This window comes from Trachurus japonicus, chromosome 4, assembly GCF_045865225.1.
Source record: "Trachurus japonicus isolate A0001 chromosome 4, Traja_1.0".
Lineage (NCBI taxonomy): Eukaryota > Metazoa > Chordata > Actinopteri > Carangiformes > Carangidae > Trachurus > Trachurus japonicus.
Window position 1 is genome coordinate 27,321,922 of NC_140910.1, and position 18,823 is coordinate 27,340,744.

Below are 18,823 nucleotides of genomic sequence, written 5' to 3' on the forward strand. Positions count from 1 at the left end.
CACCAATCACAGCGCTCTATCTGTTCAGAGAGTCGTTGGGCGGGCTTAACGCCATGACGACATACTTGCAATGGTGAAAAACATGACAAGATGGCTTTGGCAAAGGAATCGTTTGAATCGGCGTTGGCATCAACTTTGAAAGAATTAAACTTGTCATTTTCTTTAAAAGTTGAGCAAGAAACTGCACTGAAGTCATTCATTTCGAAGAAGGATGTATTTGGTGTTTTGCCGACGGGATATGGGAAAAGTTTAATCTATGTCATCTCTATGTCGGCTCTTTGCTCTGATTGGTCGTAGCGCTACCCTATTGCGTGCAGAGGCAGTTTGAAAGACAGCCTTCATCCCGCCCCCTGGATTGAGCCGAGGTCTACCGGTCGTTGCCAGACTAGACATGTTAATGATATAGTCTGGTTTGTCAGGCTACTGGTTTTGTATCTTATATAAGAATTTGCGTTATATATCATGAACAACAGTGTGTGCATGTGTTTGTGTGAAGTAGATTGTGTAGCTGCTGGATAAACCAACGACGTCTCACTCTGCATTAATCACAAACCTGTGTGATGTTGTGAGTTGTGACAGTGAACGGTGTCAGAAGGTCAAAGGTCACATGATCCTCCTCTCTGTCATTTCAAATTAAAAGATGTGACATTTCACTTCCTGTTTGCGTCTCATCTCAGCTGCACAGCGACGTCACAGTTGATGTTTTTACTGCTGCAGGAAGTTTTCACTGATACCTGGTCAGAGTTGATTTTTATAAATGTAAATAAATGTGAATACACTTCTGTTATGTCTGTTATTATGATTTCAGCTGTATCTGTCACTGTTGTCATTGTTTGTGTGTTAATTGTGTTTTAAACAGCTCTGTTGGCTTTAATGTGATGGATCATCTTTCCTAAAACACTTTGCAAATATTGTTTGAAAGTTTATTATGATCATCATCACCATCATCATTAATTACAGAGTTTTTTCTGATCGCTATAGTGAAACATTTCCAACACAAAGTTTGACCCAGAATAGAAAATTAAAAGAATCACAATCTGCATCTCATGATTGAAAACTTTAATTACCCGACCGTTCTCCAGCAAACAAATAACATAAATGGTTTCACACATGGTCTGCCAATGCTTTTACTGGAACAACCTTCTGTGAGTGTGTGTGTGTGTGTGTGTGTGTGTGTGTGTGTGTGTGTGTGTGTGTGTGTGTGTGTGTGTGTGTGTGTGTGTCTCGATGAACACACACACACTCACACAGCTGATGATAAAAGACTAAATGCACTGGCTCGTATCCTTGAGTTATTTTGTCTGTAAACTTTTTCTTAAACGTATTAAGAGTTAATATCAGTCAACAGTTATTATTATCATTATAAGAGAATAACAACAGTAATCAATATTAAAGTCAAATTTCCGACCATCATTATCTTATTTTAACAACTAACAACTTAAAAGTTCATTTTTTCATCCTTTGACATGATAAACAAAGGAAAACAAACAAAAAACCAGCCAACCTGACACTAATCAGCTCCTACTACACTTTAAAAACTATGGTAACACTTTACAATAAGGGTCCCTTAAGTTAGTACATTATTAAGCATTAAGATATAAACTAATGTGTTAATTAATGCTGAGTAATGCATACATAATGATAACTAATTACATTATTCAACTTTTATTACATTAAACTATTATTACTTACTAACTTTGAGTAGTAAACACTAATTAACTGCTTACTAATGGGCTACATCAATTGATGTGTTTCCTAATCCGAAGGAATACATAATAATGATTGTTAATATATCTGTAAAGAGTTAATTAATGCTTAATAACGTTAATTAAGGGACCCTTATAAATGACACTGACAAAGTAAAAAACATACAAATACAATAAGTATTTTTGCATTTTGACCAGAAGAAAGAAAAAAACAAACAAACTACAGAGAAGAAAAGACTGCGCTGCAGGAAAACATCCATCCACCCCCATTGATTTATTTATCGCCACTTGTTTATACAACTGAACAGACTGAATAAGTTTGTGCTCGGGTACAAAATGACGTTTATTCTGCCTCATCATGACTCTGCTCCGCTCGGCTCCAACTTATTATCTATTCATTTACCTTCTTTGTCTCTCTTTGACCTCTCTCTGCAGCATTTTGTCACCGTTTATCTCCTCTCTTCTCCCTTTTTCTGCTCTCCTCTCTCTTCCACAAGCTCTTTGTTAGTTGATTAGTGGCCTCTTTCACTTGTGCACACACACACACACACACACACACACACACACACACACACACACACACACACACGCACACACACGCACACTAGACAGACTATGTTGTTTGCTTGGAGTATTTTTAGAAAAGCACAGACTGGCAACATTGTATTGAGTAGGTTTTGACAACAGTGGTTGTATTTAGAGTGTGTAAGTGTGTGTGTGTGTGTAGCCAAGTGTGCATGACTTGTGTGTGTGACTTTAGTACTGACTATGTGTGTTGAGGGCAGGCGAAGATGAGTTTCTATCAGCACCACTCTGAGACCCAAACAACAACAACAACAACAGTCTCCAATTTATCAATACCAAATATTTCAGTAATAACCTGAGATTAATCAACTGACCCTTTGTTGGCCTTCTGATTGGTCTGCTGATCCACCAATCAGAGCGCTTCTCCCCATGTCACGTGTTGCGCAGCATTCTAAGGTTGGACAACCCTGGGATGAAACGAGATAGGTAGAAAGCAATTTTTTCGGCAAAAACTGGCTACTTTTTAATTTTTCAATATGGTTAAAATGTGTGCCTGGTACCTGCAATAGCGACTCACGGTATCTGAACGTATTCCCAGAGGCATTTTTATCCCATTCCCCAAACCCAAGACATCAATAAGCAGCCTATGTATACATAACATATTACTTTAACCTTCAAAGTTATCTAGCAAACGTAACGTTACCGTTGCTAATGTCTTTTGAACTTTGTGAAGTTTTATGAGGAGAAACGGGAGATCGGCGGAGATTACCGGTAAGTGTTAGCTTGTAGGTAACGTACGTAAGCTACTAGCTAGAGGGAGTGACCAAAACAATGTAGGCTATAAGTTAATTCAAATTTTCCTTACAAGCAATTTAAATCTGCCTAATTTTCAATGATTTCCAATGGGAGTTAACCCTTCCGTGACCATTGTTTGTCCAACCTAGCAACAGTAACTGTGGAGGACGGGATTTGACAAAGGGTCAATTAGCGATGACAGATTCACATTTGTTTGTCCACTGTTGAAGATTTGTGAGGATGGTCTTTCCAGCATGCTGTGTGTGTGTGTGTGTAGGGACTGGTTTTGACTAGTACCATACATGCACAACAACCTCTCTCTTTGTGGCTGTTTCTTCTCTTAATGGAGGCAGTTTGGGTTTTTTGGGTTATTTTTGTTGTCGGAGTCCAGATTGTTGCACAATTGGTAAAAAAAAAAAACCATAACAAACAAATTAAACAATGAGTCCTTGTGTGTGTGTGAGTGTGTTCTCAGCTGTGTTGCATCAGTGGCTAACGAGTAAGACCTGTTCCCACACACACACACACACACACACACACACCCTGTTTTTTGTGTTGTTTTACCAAAGTAAAAGCCTCGCCGTCACTTGACCAGCACTAGCGCCACGATCGTCACCACCGCCACCACGTCTTTATTTGAAAGTTGTGGTGATGAAGATTAAGTGCATGTGCGGAACGTGACGTGATGACTGTCACTGTTAATACTGACTTCACAGTTCTCAACGCTGGTGTCGCCGCAGCTGAAGACCACTGATTTAAATTATTTAGTCTTCATCGAAGACAAGGCAGATTGTCAGGGAAAGTGCAAAAGAACAAAAAGACACACACGGAGCTGACAAAAGAGTCTGTGTGTTCTGCAGTGAAGATGATTTCTATTAGGCCTCGTCATATTACGATATGAACATGCGTAATAAACACATCGCAAAAGGTTGTAGAAGGGTTAAATTAACATCCTGTTTAATTGACTGATTATTCATGTGCAATTTGTTCAATAAAAGTTTTCTGAGGATACTTATTAACCTTCCTCTTGTTTTCAGGTCACCATTGACCCCTTTTCAGGTTTTTATAGCATCAAGGCTTTTTGACTTTGTCAGGAACCTCTATTTAAACAAAATAAAACAAACAAACAAAATCAAAGGTTTTGACCTGGTTATAACAATAACAATAAGAACAATGATGAGAGTTAAAACTGAAATAATAAGTGCAAAACCAACCATTTTCTAACAACATAACCAAGGGATGAGAAACAAATGGGATAATAAATAACTGTTTTTAGTGTGTTTTACAGCTGATTTGAGACCCTAACACAAGAGATGGTAGCAGAAAGCTGACACAAGATGAAGGTTAAAGCTGAAAGACTCAGGAACTGTGCGGTTAATATGCACACTTAAATATTTTCTTATTTATCGCAAGTCATACTATCGTCACAATATCGAACAGTGTCATTGCACATCGCACATTTTGCTGATATTGTGCATGCCTAATTTCTGTATTGTAAAATACTTTTTTTACCATCGTAGAGTCCACAATTTCTGACAGGCCAGAGGTGTGAACAGGAAGCAGATTGTCGGCTGTGTCGTCCGGTGGCTGCAGGTGATTTGAAGCGTAAATAAATCACAGATGAAAGACAACTCAGAAATCCGACACTGCAGCAGAAACCTGAAGTCAACATCACATCATAAATACTTCATCACTCCTCTTGAGGAAATGATGGGAAGGCACTGCTGGGATTCGAACCCAGGATCTCCTGTTTACTAGACAGGCGCTTTAACCAACTAAGCCACAGCGCCACCTGTGCTGCCAACATCACGCTGAGCTCATGAACAATGTTATCTGGTCTGATTCTGAACTCTTTGAGCTTTTGTTGTTTCAAACAGTGACTTTAAAATGTTAGGAAAGAGAAAAGAGACTGATTTAAAACACCAGACTTTGATTCACACTTCGATTGATTTTATTTTCATTGCTGCACAGTTACTTGTTTAATTAAACGGCGGGAGCTGCTACTGATACTCCTTGTGCATTGTTGCGCAACAATAAAACAAACACTGTTGTGTTTTTATGCCAGTGAAGCTCATTTGAACTGCTACTGCTAAATATTGATTGTTATAATAAAAATAAAAAAAGAAGCTTTTATATATTTAGTTCTGAAAAGAAAATGTAGCAGGTTATTACTTTGCAGTCGCTCCAGTAAAAAATAACCACACCTCCCTGCTGGTTTTGCTGCTCATGTTGTGCTTTGTGGTATTTTAATACTTATTATCATAATGTTGGCTTTTACTTATTCTGTGTCTCTCTAGATAAGAGTGTTGGCTAAGTGCCTAAAATGAAAAGTGCGAGTTTAAGCATCAAAGATGACACTGCTACGCTACCACTAAAGCCTGTGACCTCTCTGTGCCACCCACACGCACACACATGTACACACACACACACACACACACACACAGAAGTGTTTCAGCGTCCCTCTGTGCAGCAGCAGCACAGTCATCTCCCTGTTCATGCGCTGCAGCTCAGAGCCGGGCTGTTGGTTTAATTAAGACAAAAGTGGCGCTGAAAATCCTCCAAATGTGAGATCTCCAAACCCCCTGTGGAGCAGAGAGGAAATAGAACCACGGACAGATAGGAGGAGAAGAAGAAGAAGAAGAGAGAGAAGAAGTAGTAGAAGAAGAAGAAGAAGGAGCGAGGGACAGCGATAACGAATCGCCAAATCCTGGATTTAAAAAGAGATGGACCCATCAAAGTAGGACTAAAAGAGCTGGTGGGAGTGGATATATTAACCTCTACATGACTCCACGACTCCTCTGTCTGTGGTCACACACTGTACTGTATGTGAGTGTGAGTGTTTGTGTGTGTGTGTAGGTGGGATTGAAAACTAAATCCCCTTTAGCTAAAGATATACACTAGTTTTATCTCATCAGTTCAACTTTGGCTTGAATACAGAGCAAAAATACAGCATCAACACTAAAGGAAAGAAGATTCATCAATAATCCCCCTTTTTAAAGGATGAAATGAAATGCTCCTCAGACCATTCCTAGTTTGAGTGACAACATTTAACACTGAGCTTTGACTGACGCACTTTGTTGCACAATAACGATGAAAAAACAGAACTTAAAGGTATTCTTTGTCTTAACATTAGTGTAATCACTCATCTATCAGACGATGTAGCAAAATTTTACTTTCGAGTAAATCCGGGGTGAAAGTGGGGTAGTTTTTTTTTTTGCATTGGATAATGCAGTCGCGTGAATTATGCGTCACGTTGTTTACAATTCATCAGCCACTGATATCAGGATCCATCAGCTGTCAATCAAACGTCTGAGAAGAGCGAGGAGACTCGTCCACCACCACCGACACAAACTCTCCTCCGTCCCTACTCCACTCTCCTCCTCCAGATCCCTGCGCTCCATCACTTAGCCTCATGGAAACTTGTGGAAGGAGGCGCAACAAACAGGACAAACGGCCATTTCTGAACACCTTTAATGGTGTTGTTTTTAATTTATTGGACTCATGTCATGGAACGCGAGGAAACTTTCCAGAGAGACATTTAAATAGGCAAAAGATGGCATGTGTGTTTTACTCTGACTAGATCTTACATTTCCCATAATGCAACTCAGTAGCTCACCCGTCTTACAAATTCAGTTTGTAAGTTGTAACTCACACACACTCTATTGTTGTTGTTGTGTCCGTGTGGCTCATTAATCACACACACACACACACACACACACACACACACACACACACATGAACATACCATCTCACTACAGACCTGGGATCAGTCATAATCAACAGTAACACACTGAAACACTTTGACCTTTCATGACCTTATTGATATTTACACTGAAACTATGTCATAAGGAAATTATAAACTTATGTAAGACGACGAAAACACCAATGAGGTCATTAAATCCTCTATTGACTACCACTTTACACACACACACAGACACACACAGACACACAGACACACAGACACACACACACACACACACACACACACACACACACACACACACACACACACACACACACACACACACATTCACATGTGTGCAAACATGCACAGAGTAAAGAGGTGGAGATTTGAAGCCGAGCAGGTAGACACACCTGAGAACCTGCATGCTCTGTTTGAGGAGGGAGACCTGTTGTTACCTGCCTTTAGGCTGGGTTCACACACACACACACACACACACACACACACACACAAATACACACATCATGGTCTGTGGCTAAACAAACCGACTACCCCAGGTGTGTGTAACTATGTGTGTGTTGTCTGTGTGACTGTGTGTGTGTGTGTGGGCAAGGCAGACCCTCCATCAGCATCCTGTCACACACAAGATGTTTATCCAATTTGTCAAGATAATCTTTCCTCCAACCGGCTGCCAAGGACGGAGCCTCGGCTCTCTCTCTCTCTCTTACTCACACACACCTGGGGGAAGGTTCACCGATACCCACTGAAATGGAGGCCCTCTCCTCCATCTTGGCTTCAGGACAGCGTGCATGTGTGTGTGTGTTTTGTGTCACTGCACCAAACCTCAGTCGACTGAATCATGTTCAGCAGAAAAACTGTGGTGTTTTCTCCACTCTCTCTGATGTAGTACAGTTAAAGGAGGTCATCAACCTTGGATCTTTGAAAACTTGTGTGAGAGAAATTGGAGCAGCTTCATACCGCACTTGTTCTTGTTTTAATGTGAATCCGGAGCCTTAGTCCTGTTGCTTCTATTTTGTAATGTATTTTATCTCTGTTGCTGTGTGATTTCTGTGTGTCTTGTTCACGTCAATTGTTGTAACTTTTCTATGCTGCTGTCTTGGCCAGGCTTCCCTTGAAAAAGAGGTCATTGTGTCTCAACGGGACCGACCTGGTTAAATAAATGCGAAATAAAATAAAACAAATGTATTTCAAAAAACTTTGGACCACTGATGTCCACTCAGGGCCCTATTTGGTGTCTTATCAGATTCCACTAAGTTATCAAAATCTATAATACCGATACCAATCATCAGATTGTTCTGCTTTTCTTTGTTTGATCGCTATAGGCGTCTAATTTTGAGACATTGGAAATCACAACACCCGCCATCACATTCATTGTGTATTAGAATGTTTTCAAAACTTAACAAGATTCGACACTAAGGCCCTGTTTTACACGACAATTCTCACGGATGAAAACGGCAAAATATTTCACCGGATGTGCCCTTCGTTTTGCGTTTTCGGGGCTTGAAAACGTAAAAAAGTGAAACTACCCTCCAGAGTGGAAATCTTAAAAACACTCCGCTGTTGCATCCCCATGTAAAGGGTGAAAACGCAAAATGTCTGCTCCGATTGTTTAGTTTAGTTTAATAAGTTTATTTGTATCAGGGACAATGTACAAAATAACATTAGTTGCTATGACCTGAGGAGGGCACGGAGGGCAGCATTACGATGGCCGGCGTACAGCCTGCTGGAAATCAAGAAGAAGAGGATGAATAGGAAAAAATTCTGGGTTGTACACGAGGGGGTGGATCATAATACGCGCAGATGTACTGTAGCTCACAATCGGCCATAATGGAACGGGCAACTTGCTCTGACTCTGGCTGCAGTTACAGTGCAGCAGATAGGTGATCCAGTCATCTTAACTAAAAAAACTATTCATAACTCTGTGAAAAATGAATCAGTATGTTGCTATTACTTTAAAGCAGAAGTAAGCGATCCGGTCGTTTGCGTTCCAGGCAGGCTTTTGAAACCGTAAATTACAGCTTCAAGTCACGACTTACGACTTTGTAGCGTTCCAGACAACCCACTCGTGTTTTTCCGACCTGTTTTACCTGTGAAAGTGCACTATAACGGCCACTCGTAACTTCCGACCCGTGAACTCGTACCAGATCGAACTGGTATGACTTCACAGGTCGGAAAAACACGAGTTACGAGTTGCCTTGAACGCACCATAACTTCTTGTCAGCCGATGGAGTTAGCAGTCATGGATCTATTGGTCCTCGACCCTACGTCACCACATTCAGGCGCATCCCTTGGCTGCACACACAGCCCTTCATGCCGTTCTCTCTCCTCATTGGATAAAACTTGTAGGATACGAGAAAAGTTTTCTCCTCAGCTCAGAGCAGAGCAGAGTGACTGACAGACCCGTGTTTCGGTCCAAACACTCTATGTAAGTGATTGCTGTCGGAAGATAGAACTATTTAAGACTTATATTAACACAAAAATTTTGCTTACTTCTGCTTTAACTATTTGCATTATGTTACTTTTATTTTAAAAAAGTACATGATTAAAATTATCCGTGATTTTAAGTATGCTGCATCACAACTGCATAGACGTTCATAAAAAATCAAACCGTTTGGAAATCGGACAAAAAACTGAGCAAGTTCTGGTCATTGTAGCAGAACATGCACCATAGGCTTAATGCTCTGAGGGAGAGAGTTGCCCGTCCTCATGCTGGCCGCCGTGTGGCTACGTGTCAATGAGCAGCAGCGGCGGGTGAGTCATCTAGTCTTCTTATATATATCTATGGTTGTACACAGGTGTGCAGACTTGGTGGTGTTGTGTGTTGTGAATTCCACAGACTTTTGCGTCACCGTATGCACGCAGATTTCCTCTCCAAAAACTTGTCTATGACTGTGAACTTCGTCATGTAACTGCTCTGGTACATGTGTGAGACCTTCCTGACCCCCCTAACCCTCCATTTATTTATCTATTTATTTATTGTTATTATTATCATTTTTTATTTTCTTTCTTGTTTGTATGTAGGCTATGTGCTGTTGTCATTCTTGGATACGGATAAACCTTCAATAAACCTTCAATAAACATACCATGAACAAAAAAAACAAAAAAAACTGTGTTGTTTGAGTTTAAGATCCTTTGAACTTTACACTTCCTGTTTAAGTCGCAGTTTTATTACAATTACAGAGGGGTAGATTGAAGAAATTTAGGTTTTTATCTGATGTTCAGATGTTCAGCTCATTAACTCGGGGTGTAACGATTGAAAAAAAAAAGGTTGAATCAGTAATGAAAATAGCCCTGTCTCATGTAATCCTCACATAGTTGGCTCAGTTTGTAGTCTGTGGACAAACTGTGGCCTCAGAGTTAATTAGAAAATGTAACCTTGATAAGACAGGATACCTCATAACCCCCCAAAACCTCTGTTAAGGTAAATAGAAAATATGATTGTTGTTTTTTCCTTTTTTTAAATTCATAGTTTCTTGACCTTGAAGCCGAAGCAGCAGGAAAGTTCACAAAATAAAAAAACATGAACTCTGGATACGTCAGGTAGCGACTCGCACTCACAGATCACCTCACCAATCTGCAGGATATTTTCCACTCAGGATTAAAACCTAATGTTGTCAGTTATACCTAAATAAAAATGACAGTGATTTGCATAAATAAGCAGCGCACCATCAAGGCCGATGATGCTACACGACACACACACACACGCGCGCGCGAGGCTTCCTCCTCACACATGCAAAGAGTCAAAAATCCTGGAATGTAGCAAAGCTGATGATTTTCTAATGAATGGTTTCATTGGCCATGGTGCGGATTAGTGTAAAGGGATTGGAGGGGAATATTTACATGGTTTTAATGATTCCACAGCTTTATATTTAGAGGTTTTTCGTCTTATCGGCTCCAATCATCTCGCAGCTTTCGAAAACAAACCGCGTCCCGAGTCGAGCGACGGCACAATTACACGCCTCTGCCACGCACACGTTTGGTCTGTCGCCTCCGACACCATCTGTACAGTTAATGTGTAACATATTAAAATGTCTCCGGGAGGGAGAGAGATGAAAGACTTTTTAAAAAAAAAAACAACTTTAGACACTTTAAAGTCGCGGGCCCATCCCTCATCAAACATTTTAACGCTCTCACTTTTAAGTTGTGCTTCCTTAAATGAAAAGAACAGAAGGCTTCAAGTGGATATTTAAAAATCCCACTTTTACACTTCACTGGATATTATTACTATGATTCCTCAGCTGCTGACATATGAAAGTGTTGTAGATTTATTTGCTCGATTGTCGAGAGGCTGCAGTTGTGTTTGTGTTAAGACCGTGACGCACATGGAGAGATGAGGAGAGGAGTCGACAAAGAGTTAATGACACTGTTGGTTTTGTTAATTATCATTACATTATATACTTTTATAAACAGATAAGATCAGACTGAGACTTCTTCCAAACAGACAATGTTTCTTTTATCTGCAGGTGTGATAAATCACTATTATGTGGACAACAGACGCCTACGGGTGCAGTGTTTTTTTTTTTTTTAGTTAATCCCAGGGAGTAAAGCAAAACAAGCTGACATGCAACTATCTGCGCTGGTTTACATACACACAAAGACACACACATCCCTTTGTTCTAATTCAACAGGCTAAAGAAGAAGCTGCTCCTTCTGTAGATGCACAATTTATTTTAAACTGTCCTCGTCAGATAAAGGACGGCACTGAGGTGCATTTTCACCAAAAGAAGTAAAAAGGTTCCTGTGGTTTCCATCATGAGAAACTATACAAGTCCGGTTGTTTTCTGCTGTCTTGCTAACCCTCTTCCCAGCCATGTGCATTTGTTTTCAACAAAGCCGTCGATAAATCAATCCATGGAGCAATGGATAATGATATATATCATATATGTGTTACGAAGTGTATATTTGTGTAGTCTTATCTGTCATAAACAAGAGATTACGGGTTACGGGGCGCATTAGCATCATGGTGCTGCAGAGACGAGAGCTGGGACACCGGGTCGGAGGCTCTGATCATACAAGGTTGTTTTTTTTTGGCCAAGAGACAGAAGAAAATCTTGCATAGTTCCTCTTTAAGTCAAAGCAAATCAATCAAAATGCACTACACCTCCATCAGTAAGCTTAAGTTTAGACAGATCCTGTGGTAAAAATGCACATAGTTCCTCCAAATGTTTCTAGTTCCTGTGGAAAGTTTCCACAGTTGAAATGAAGCTTTGGTTGTTGTGCTAACAGGGAGCAGAAGAAGAAGAAGTGGTGTGATGTCATTCAGCTTCAGAACATCTCTCAAGGTTTTTACTGGGAAATGGACGGTGACATCTTGAAAGGCAACGATAAACTATCTCTGGTATTTTGGCCACTGTTGCTAGGACGCTTTGCCACCAACACCGTGCACACGGCAGCTCAGGCCTGTAATGTGTGTAAGTGTGTGTGTGTGTGTGTGTGTGTGTGTGTGTTCAGACTTTGAGGGGAAATGAGAAAAATAAAATAAAAACACGTACACACAACAGTGCTGATGGTTTTCTCACTCGTCCTCGAGAAAGGAAGCGTATGGCCTTAAAACTAAATGTAGTCTGTACACGGTGTTTCCCTCCTGCTTTCACACACACACACACACACGCACGCACACGCACGCACACACACACACACATGGAAACCCTCTTTCTCTTAACTCTGAGGGGGACACGCTCAAAAACAGACTTCTCATACAAAAACAGAACAGTCTTATCTTCATCTATGTTATGCTGTTTTGATGAATGTTCGGATGTTTTTCCTGCAGCACCCAGTGAGGTAAGTAGCCCACACACACACACACACACACACACACACACACACACACTGGCATAGCAGAGAGAGAGAGAGAGAGAGAGTGTGGGACAGGTTAGGCAGGTTTTTTTCCACTAGACTGGGACCAAACACGAGCTGCTTGTTTAGCAGCAGCTTGCACCATCACCACCCAGTTCACACAGACCTGCTGCAAATCCCAGCATCTGAGCGGCTGCAGCTCCCACAGCTCCGCTTTGTGTCCTCTTATCAACCAGAGGAAAGTTGCTCAACGCCTGTTCTGTTGCTCCAGAGTATGAAGGCATGTGAATGTTGCAAGTTTGGAAAAAGTTGAAAAAGACGATGATTTTGAAACTAAACGACATGAGATGATGCAGGGACGTCTGTGAGTGCTGCTGTTCAGAGGCCAGTTATAAGTCAGTGTGAGTCGTGGATCTGCTACACTGCAAAAAACTCAAAAACTTACCAAGAATATTTGTCTTATTTCCAGTCAAAACAAATCTCATTATACTTAAAATAAGACTCATCACATAAAAAGTAGCTTGTTTTTAGACACTTTTTAGTTCTTTCAAGCATATTTTCACTTAAAATAATCTGATAGTGGGGCAAGTTATTCTTTCTTATTACAAGCACAAAAAACTTGCTTTCACTGGCAGATTTTTCTACTTATTTCAAGTGAAAATTTGTTTGATGAGTCTTATTTTAAATGGAAAGAGATTAGTTTTGACTATAAATTAGACATTTTGACAAGAAATAAGACAAATATTCTTGGAAAGATTTTGAGTTTTTGCAGTGTACCTACAAGAAATAGTCTGTAAGGAAACAAGATCTGGTCATTCGGTGCCGGTCTGGGCCACATGTGTCCACATTCCTACAGCAAATGTGTCCTGTCCACAATGAAGGACCTCCTTCTCCACGGATCATTCCCAGCTATCTGTAATTATTTCCTAATCTGTCGACATAAAAACAACGACACATTCCTGTTTTTCTTTTGCACTCAAAGTGGGAAAGTGAACATCAAATCACTTGTAGAGGTTAGATGCTCCAACCTACAGTCAACTTTTTAAACATGTCACGTTTAATTTGGAAAATTTCAAACCCGTAAATACAATTACAGAACGAGCAGAGAGACTCTGGGAGAGGTCGGGAATCGGGATGGATATTTTTGGGGGGCTCAATCTGTCCTGTGATCACATGTAGTCAATTATGAAGTGTGTGCAGACTCATTACGACTGTTGTTTGATATGCATGTCCTTCGTCTATATCACCTTCTTGTAGCATGCTTATTGTTGCATGATTACTGTGTCGTTTGTTTGTCTGTTTGTCTGCTTTAGTTGCTTGTCCTTTTGGAAATGTGTCAGTATCTGCTGCGCTCTTCTTCTGCAAGCTATGTGCTTTCATGTACTGTACTACACGCTTGTTATATGTTTCCATTTGCTCTATGCCTATGTGTGTTTACAGATGACTATTTTGGCAATGTATGTGCTTTTATATAGTATTATTCTAGGGATGTATCATGTAATATGCATAGACTACAGGTTGTTACAGGTTGGCAGTTTACATCTTGTAGAAATGTCGATTAATGTATACTGTCACTGCAAAAATAAACAAATAAAGTAAACTAAGTAAGCTAAGCTAGCCAGCAACCTGCACACTCATTGTGAATATATCTAAATCTCAATCAGAGCCTTAATTTGAAAAGCAAGATATTAAATAGTTTGTTTTAGTCGTGACAGATCTCAAATCCATGAAATCTACCACTTGTAGCTTCTGCTAATAGCGAGTTCAATCATCCAACCAATCGATCATATCTTGACTCAGCCAGACGGGATGAAAGATAAAAGCCTGCCTCTCTCTGTGTCACACACCTGCTGCCCCGGGCCGACTGTGCGCTCCATCATCACATACGTGTCTCTGAGCAGAGGTAGCAGACATTAAGTCAGCCGGCCTGTTGGAGTGATGAATAGGCTGCGGACAGCTGAGAGCACCTTCTGTCAGGGAGGCAGTCTGTGCCTAGATGAGTGGAAAGTTGCCTCAGAATAGAAAAAGGACAAACCCATTACAACCTTTTCAAAATCAACATTCTTCAGCGGTCGTGTACCAGCGGTTCAAGGCCGAACGTCGCACCAGAGAGGAAGTCAGAAATTCTTGGTTGGTGGATCCTGCAGTGAAGGGAAGTTGAATCCTTCTGAGCTCAAAGAGGTCTTTTCTATCTTTTTTTTTTTGCAGCACATGTGTTGTCACATTGATAAAGATGTTTTCTGAGTTTGTGTATTTGCATCTTTGCAGCAGGATGAGCTCTCAGGGGCAGAGAAAGTTAAAGGGATAGTTCAACATTTTGGCAAATTGGCCCATTGTCATAATCCCTATATAGTCATAGCAGTATAGGTTTGTTACCTTTAATTGCCGGTGCAAGATATTTTTAGAACGGCGGAGCAGAGCCGTGAGCTGCTCAGAGCTACGCTACGGAGGCTCATGGGATTTCTTGGTTTCCTTCACAAGAGACAGAGTTGTTTTCAAGGTAAATTCATGCAAAACAGCTGATTTCGGCAAGCAGTCTCTACATTTACCTCTAAAACAACTCTGTCTTGTAATGTTCTGTTATTATCTCATAACGTGGTGAATGTGCAGGTCACAACTTAACCACAAGAGCGTTTTGGAGTTTTTGGATTGTGTATTTGATGAGTTTGATGAGGGAAACCAAGAAATCCCATTAGCATCTGTAGTGTAGCTTTGAGCAGCTCGCGGCTCTGCTCCGCTGTTCTAAAAACAGCTTGCACCGTCAATTAAAGGTAACGAACCTACTGCTATGACTATAGGGATTATGTCAATGGGCCAATTTGCCAAAATGTTGAACTATCCCTTTAAATGTGGATACCTTTATCCATCAAGAGAGATGTTCACTGTCACCTTTTTATCTATAAAGTTTTAACAGGAAACACGTCATCATACCTCAGTCATTTATCATACTGGTCACACAGAAACTACTCGACCTGCTCCATGTACTCCAGTCCAGACAAACTCTAAATTTGGTAAATCTGGTTTAACTTCTTACAACAGACTCTTAAAGAGATAGTTCAACATTTTGGAAAATTCTCCTATTGCCATAACCCCTATAGTCATAGCAGTAAGTTCATTACCTTTAATTATTGGTGCATGTTGTTTTGAGATCCGCGGGGCAGAGACGTGAGCTGCTCAGTGAACACAATGGAGGTGAAGGGTACAGGTCCCCTGTCCTTCATCAAACTCATCAAATACACAATCTAACAACTCCAAAACGCTCTGGTGGACAAGTTGTGACCTGCACATTCACCACGCTATGAGATAATCATGTATAATTATGTAACATTATGACACATGAAGCAAATACTCAGAACTACTTTTACTTTTGAAATCCCTCCGCCCAGCAGCCGTGTCTGGGATGTAGTTCCGGCTGCATTTGCCTCGAAAACAACTCTGTCTCGTAATGTTACTTTTGAATGCCACTGTTTTTAATGATGCTATGTTTGGTGTTGTTGTTGTCTGAATGTGCTTCATGTCTTCTATCTAATTCTACTCAGTGTTTTGTTTTTGTGCTTTATGTGCTCTTGACGTCATTGAAACCAAGGGTCTACCCTCAATGACTCCTTGAGATTTAAATAAAGGTTACATGAAATGAAAAATGAAAAAGTATGCTAACAAGATGAGGTGGTGGGCAAGTCACTGTACGTTGCGGTGCATTGTTCAGCTTCTCCTCTTGTAGACCTGTGTGTTAGGTTTGTTGCCTGTGATTGACTCTCATCATATCCAGCTCAGTGATTAAAGCACAGTAGGTCTGTTGTTCCAGTACAAAAGAGATGTTTTCTTTCATAACAAGCTCACTGAAAAGCTGTGCATGAAAAGAAAGTGAGTTTGATATCAACAGATATCTTGATGTCGTGATGTGGAAAGCGTGCAGTGCTCGTGCTATGACTACTACAGATTTACCCTCCTCTTTTTCCTATTTTACTTCTTTTTGTCTCTTTCGTCAGTAGACTTTTCCTAAATTCACCTAAAGTTAGCATGCTACTGTGACACACGGTGCTGTGCCCATGTCATGTCAGGTATCATTGTAAAGCTCTCTCTCTCCTGAACAATGATCTGGGCTCCAAAAATTGTAATTTCCTCCATATCTGTAACCAATCGTAAAAGTATGATTTACATTAACAATCTATGGAATTTTACAGTACAAATAAAGTTGAAGTACAAAGGCCGTTTTCTCAAAATGAGTTTTTCCTCAGACTCTGAGTCCGAAATCTCCGAAAGGTTTTTTACAGAGGGGATTGTTGATATATAATTCACAGCCTGATTTATACAACATTTTATTCCTAAAAACATGGTGAAATTTGACATAAAAAACATAAAATGCAATACAAAAAATATTTGTCTTATGTAAGTGATAAACTTGTGAAGTTTCATGGTGATATTCACCTGTAGTGTCCCCCCTTAAACCATCACAATTACTCGGAGGCTGTTTAATTAAGGTAAAAATGTAGCATAGTTCCTGTTTAATGTTGACTGAAGAATAACACCTGGTTGGATGAATAACTACGTAGCCTAACAAGCTACAATGCTAAGATGCTGTGAGACAATAGATGTTTACATGAGATTGTACAGTCCAGCGCCCAACATCATACATAGTCTTGTTTGTTAGGAGCAATATAGCATAATCTCTTCAGCCTAATGAACCCTGCATATACAGTATTGTGCATTTGGGTGTGTGTGTGCATGTGTGTGTGTGTGGTCATGCATAAACCTGTAAGTGTCCAGATGAGTGTAAAATGGGGCTGTTAAGTGGACTAAAAAAAAAAAAAAAGAAAAGTTTTCAGTGTGCCTCACTCAGGTTTTAGTTCTGTCCCAAAGCACAAAGTAATGGAGCATGACAGCTCCCTGGTTCCCTGGTGACCTCTGACCCCAATCACGGTGGTGTGTGGGACCCTACCCTAGTTTACCCTAGTCACACACACTCTCGCACACACGCACATACTCACACACACACACACACCTCAGCACATTGTTTCAACAGATTAGAGGAGATTGCCGGAAAACTCTGTCAGACGTGCAGCTTGTGAGTCGAGTCGGAGACGAGTGGGAAGAAAGAAACGTGCTCACTTCCTGTCTGTGTGTGTCTGTCTGTGTGTGTGTGTGTCTGTCTCTGTCTGTCTTATCTATTACTAGTGTCCTTCTTGTCCTCTCATTTACTGTAATAACTTTTGTGCGCTCTTTATCAGAAGTCAATATTAGTTTGTGTGGAAAGAGAAAAGGAGCAAGTGTTTGGTTTTGTAGCATGAGGAGAAGCTGTGACACATCTCACAAAAACAAATCAATGAACTGACAAATGTCATTCACGCTCACTAACAACAACTAACAGATTCATATTTAATCAAAGAAAAGAGAGAGAAAGAGTCATCCACTTGTAAATGTCCTCATGCACCCAAATCTTTTCATGTTGAAGATGCAGCAGCCTGACAACAAGCAACATCATCGACTTTTCAATCTCACACAACTAAAGAAAAATCTGCACAATTTCCTTGTTAGTTTAAAGGTGTAAAAAAAAAAGAAAAGAAAGAAAAGAAGAAGCCACACTAGATAAATAAAAGTAAAAATCTGTGATAAATGATCTCGGTCTGCTCAGAGCTTATTATTCTCACACTTCCAAACCAGGACTAAATGAATAAAACAAGTTTAACAGACTCACTAAGTGCTATTTTGGACCCAGTGATATTACTGCTCTATGTAACTTTGATATTTACTTCATAATGACCAGAGATAATTTATTCAATATGCCAAACTTCCTTCGGGTATACATGTTTTTTCTCTTTTTTCTCTTCTTCCTGAAGCGTGAACGCAATGATGTCGGAAATTTCCGAGTTGGGAATTCCAACCTCGCAGTTTTTTTGAACGCAGCATTAGATTACACCTACACTGCTACATCTGGTTTTTCAGCAGTCCTTAAGGGATAGTTCACCCAAAATTCAAATTTCACTCATTTTCTACTCACCCTCAGTTTCAGAGTCCTCCGTGCCTTCTCTGAGTTACAGCGCAGCGCAGCACTGCATTGCGATATGATGGTCGCAAACGGGGCTCACTATTCTTCGTCCAAAAAGACACACCAAAAAACATCCAAATACCTCCACACAGCTCGTCTGTAATGTCCCTCTTGTATTGAAGCCCCGACATGAGAAATTGTTCCGAAAAAAATTCAATAAGTCTATATTTTAAGCTTGTTTGGAGTGGAAGCTCCCAGTGTCTCAGTTCACTGCTCTGCCTGTGTCAGTGCAAATCTCGCGCGATTTGCACT

The 18,823-nt window shown here is 40.4% G+C and overlaps 1 long non-coding RNA gene and 1 other non-coding gene across 2 annotated transcripts in view; one reads left to right on the forward strand and one right to left on the reverse strand.

Moving 5' to 3' along the window:
• The window catches only part of LOC146989094 (uncharacterized), a 176,333-nt gene that overhangs the window by 66,574 nt on the left and 90,936 nt on the right, over positions 1–18,823 (forward strand). The window lies entirely within an intron of this gene.
• trnat-agu (transfer RNA threonine (anticodon AGU)) lies at positions 4,743–4,816 on the reverse strand. The gene has a single exon. It is a non-coding gene; the product is annotated as a tRNA-Thr (tRNA).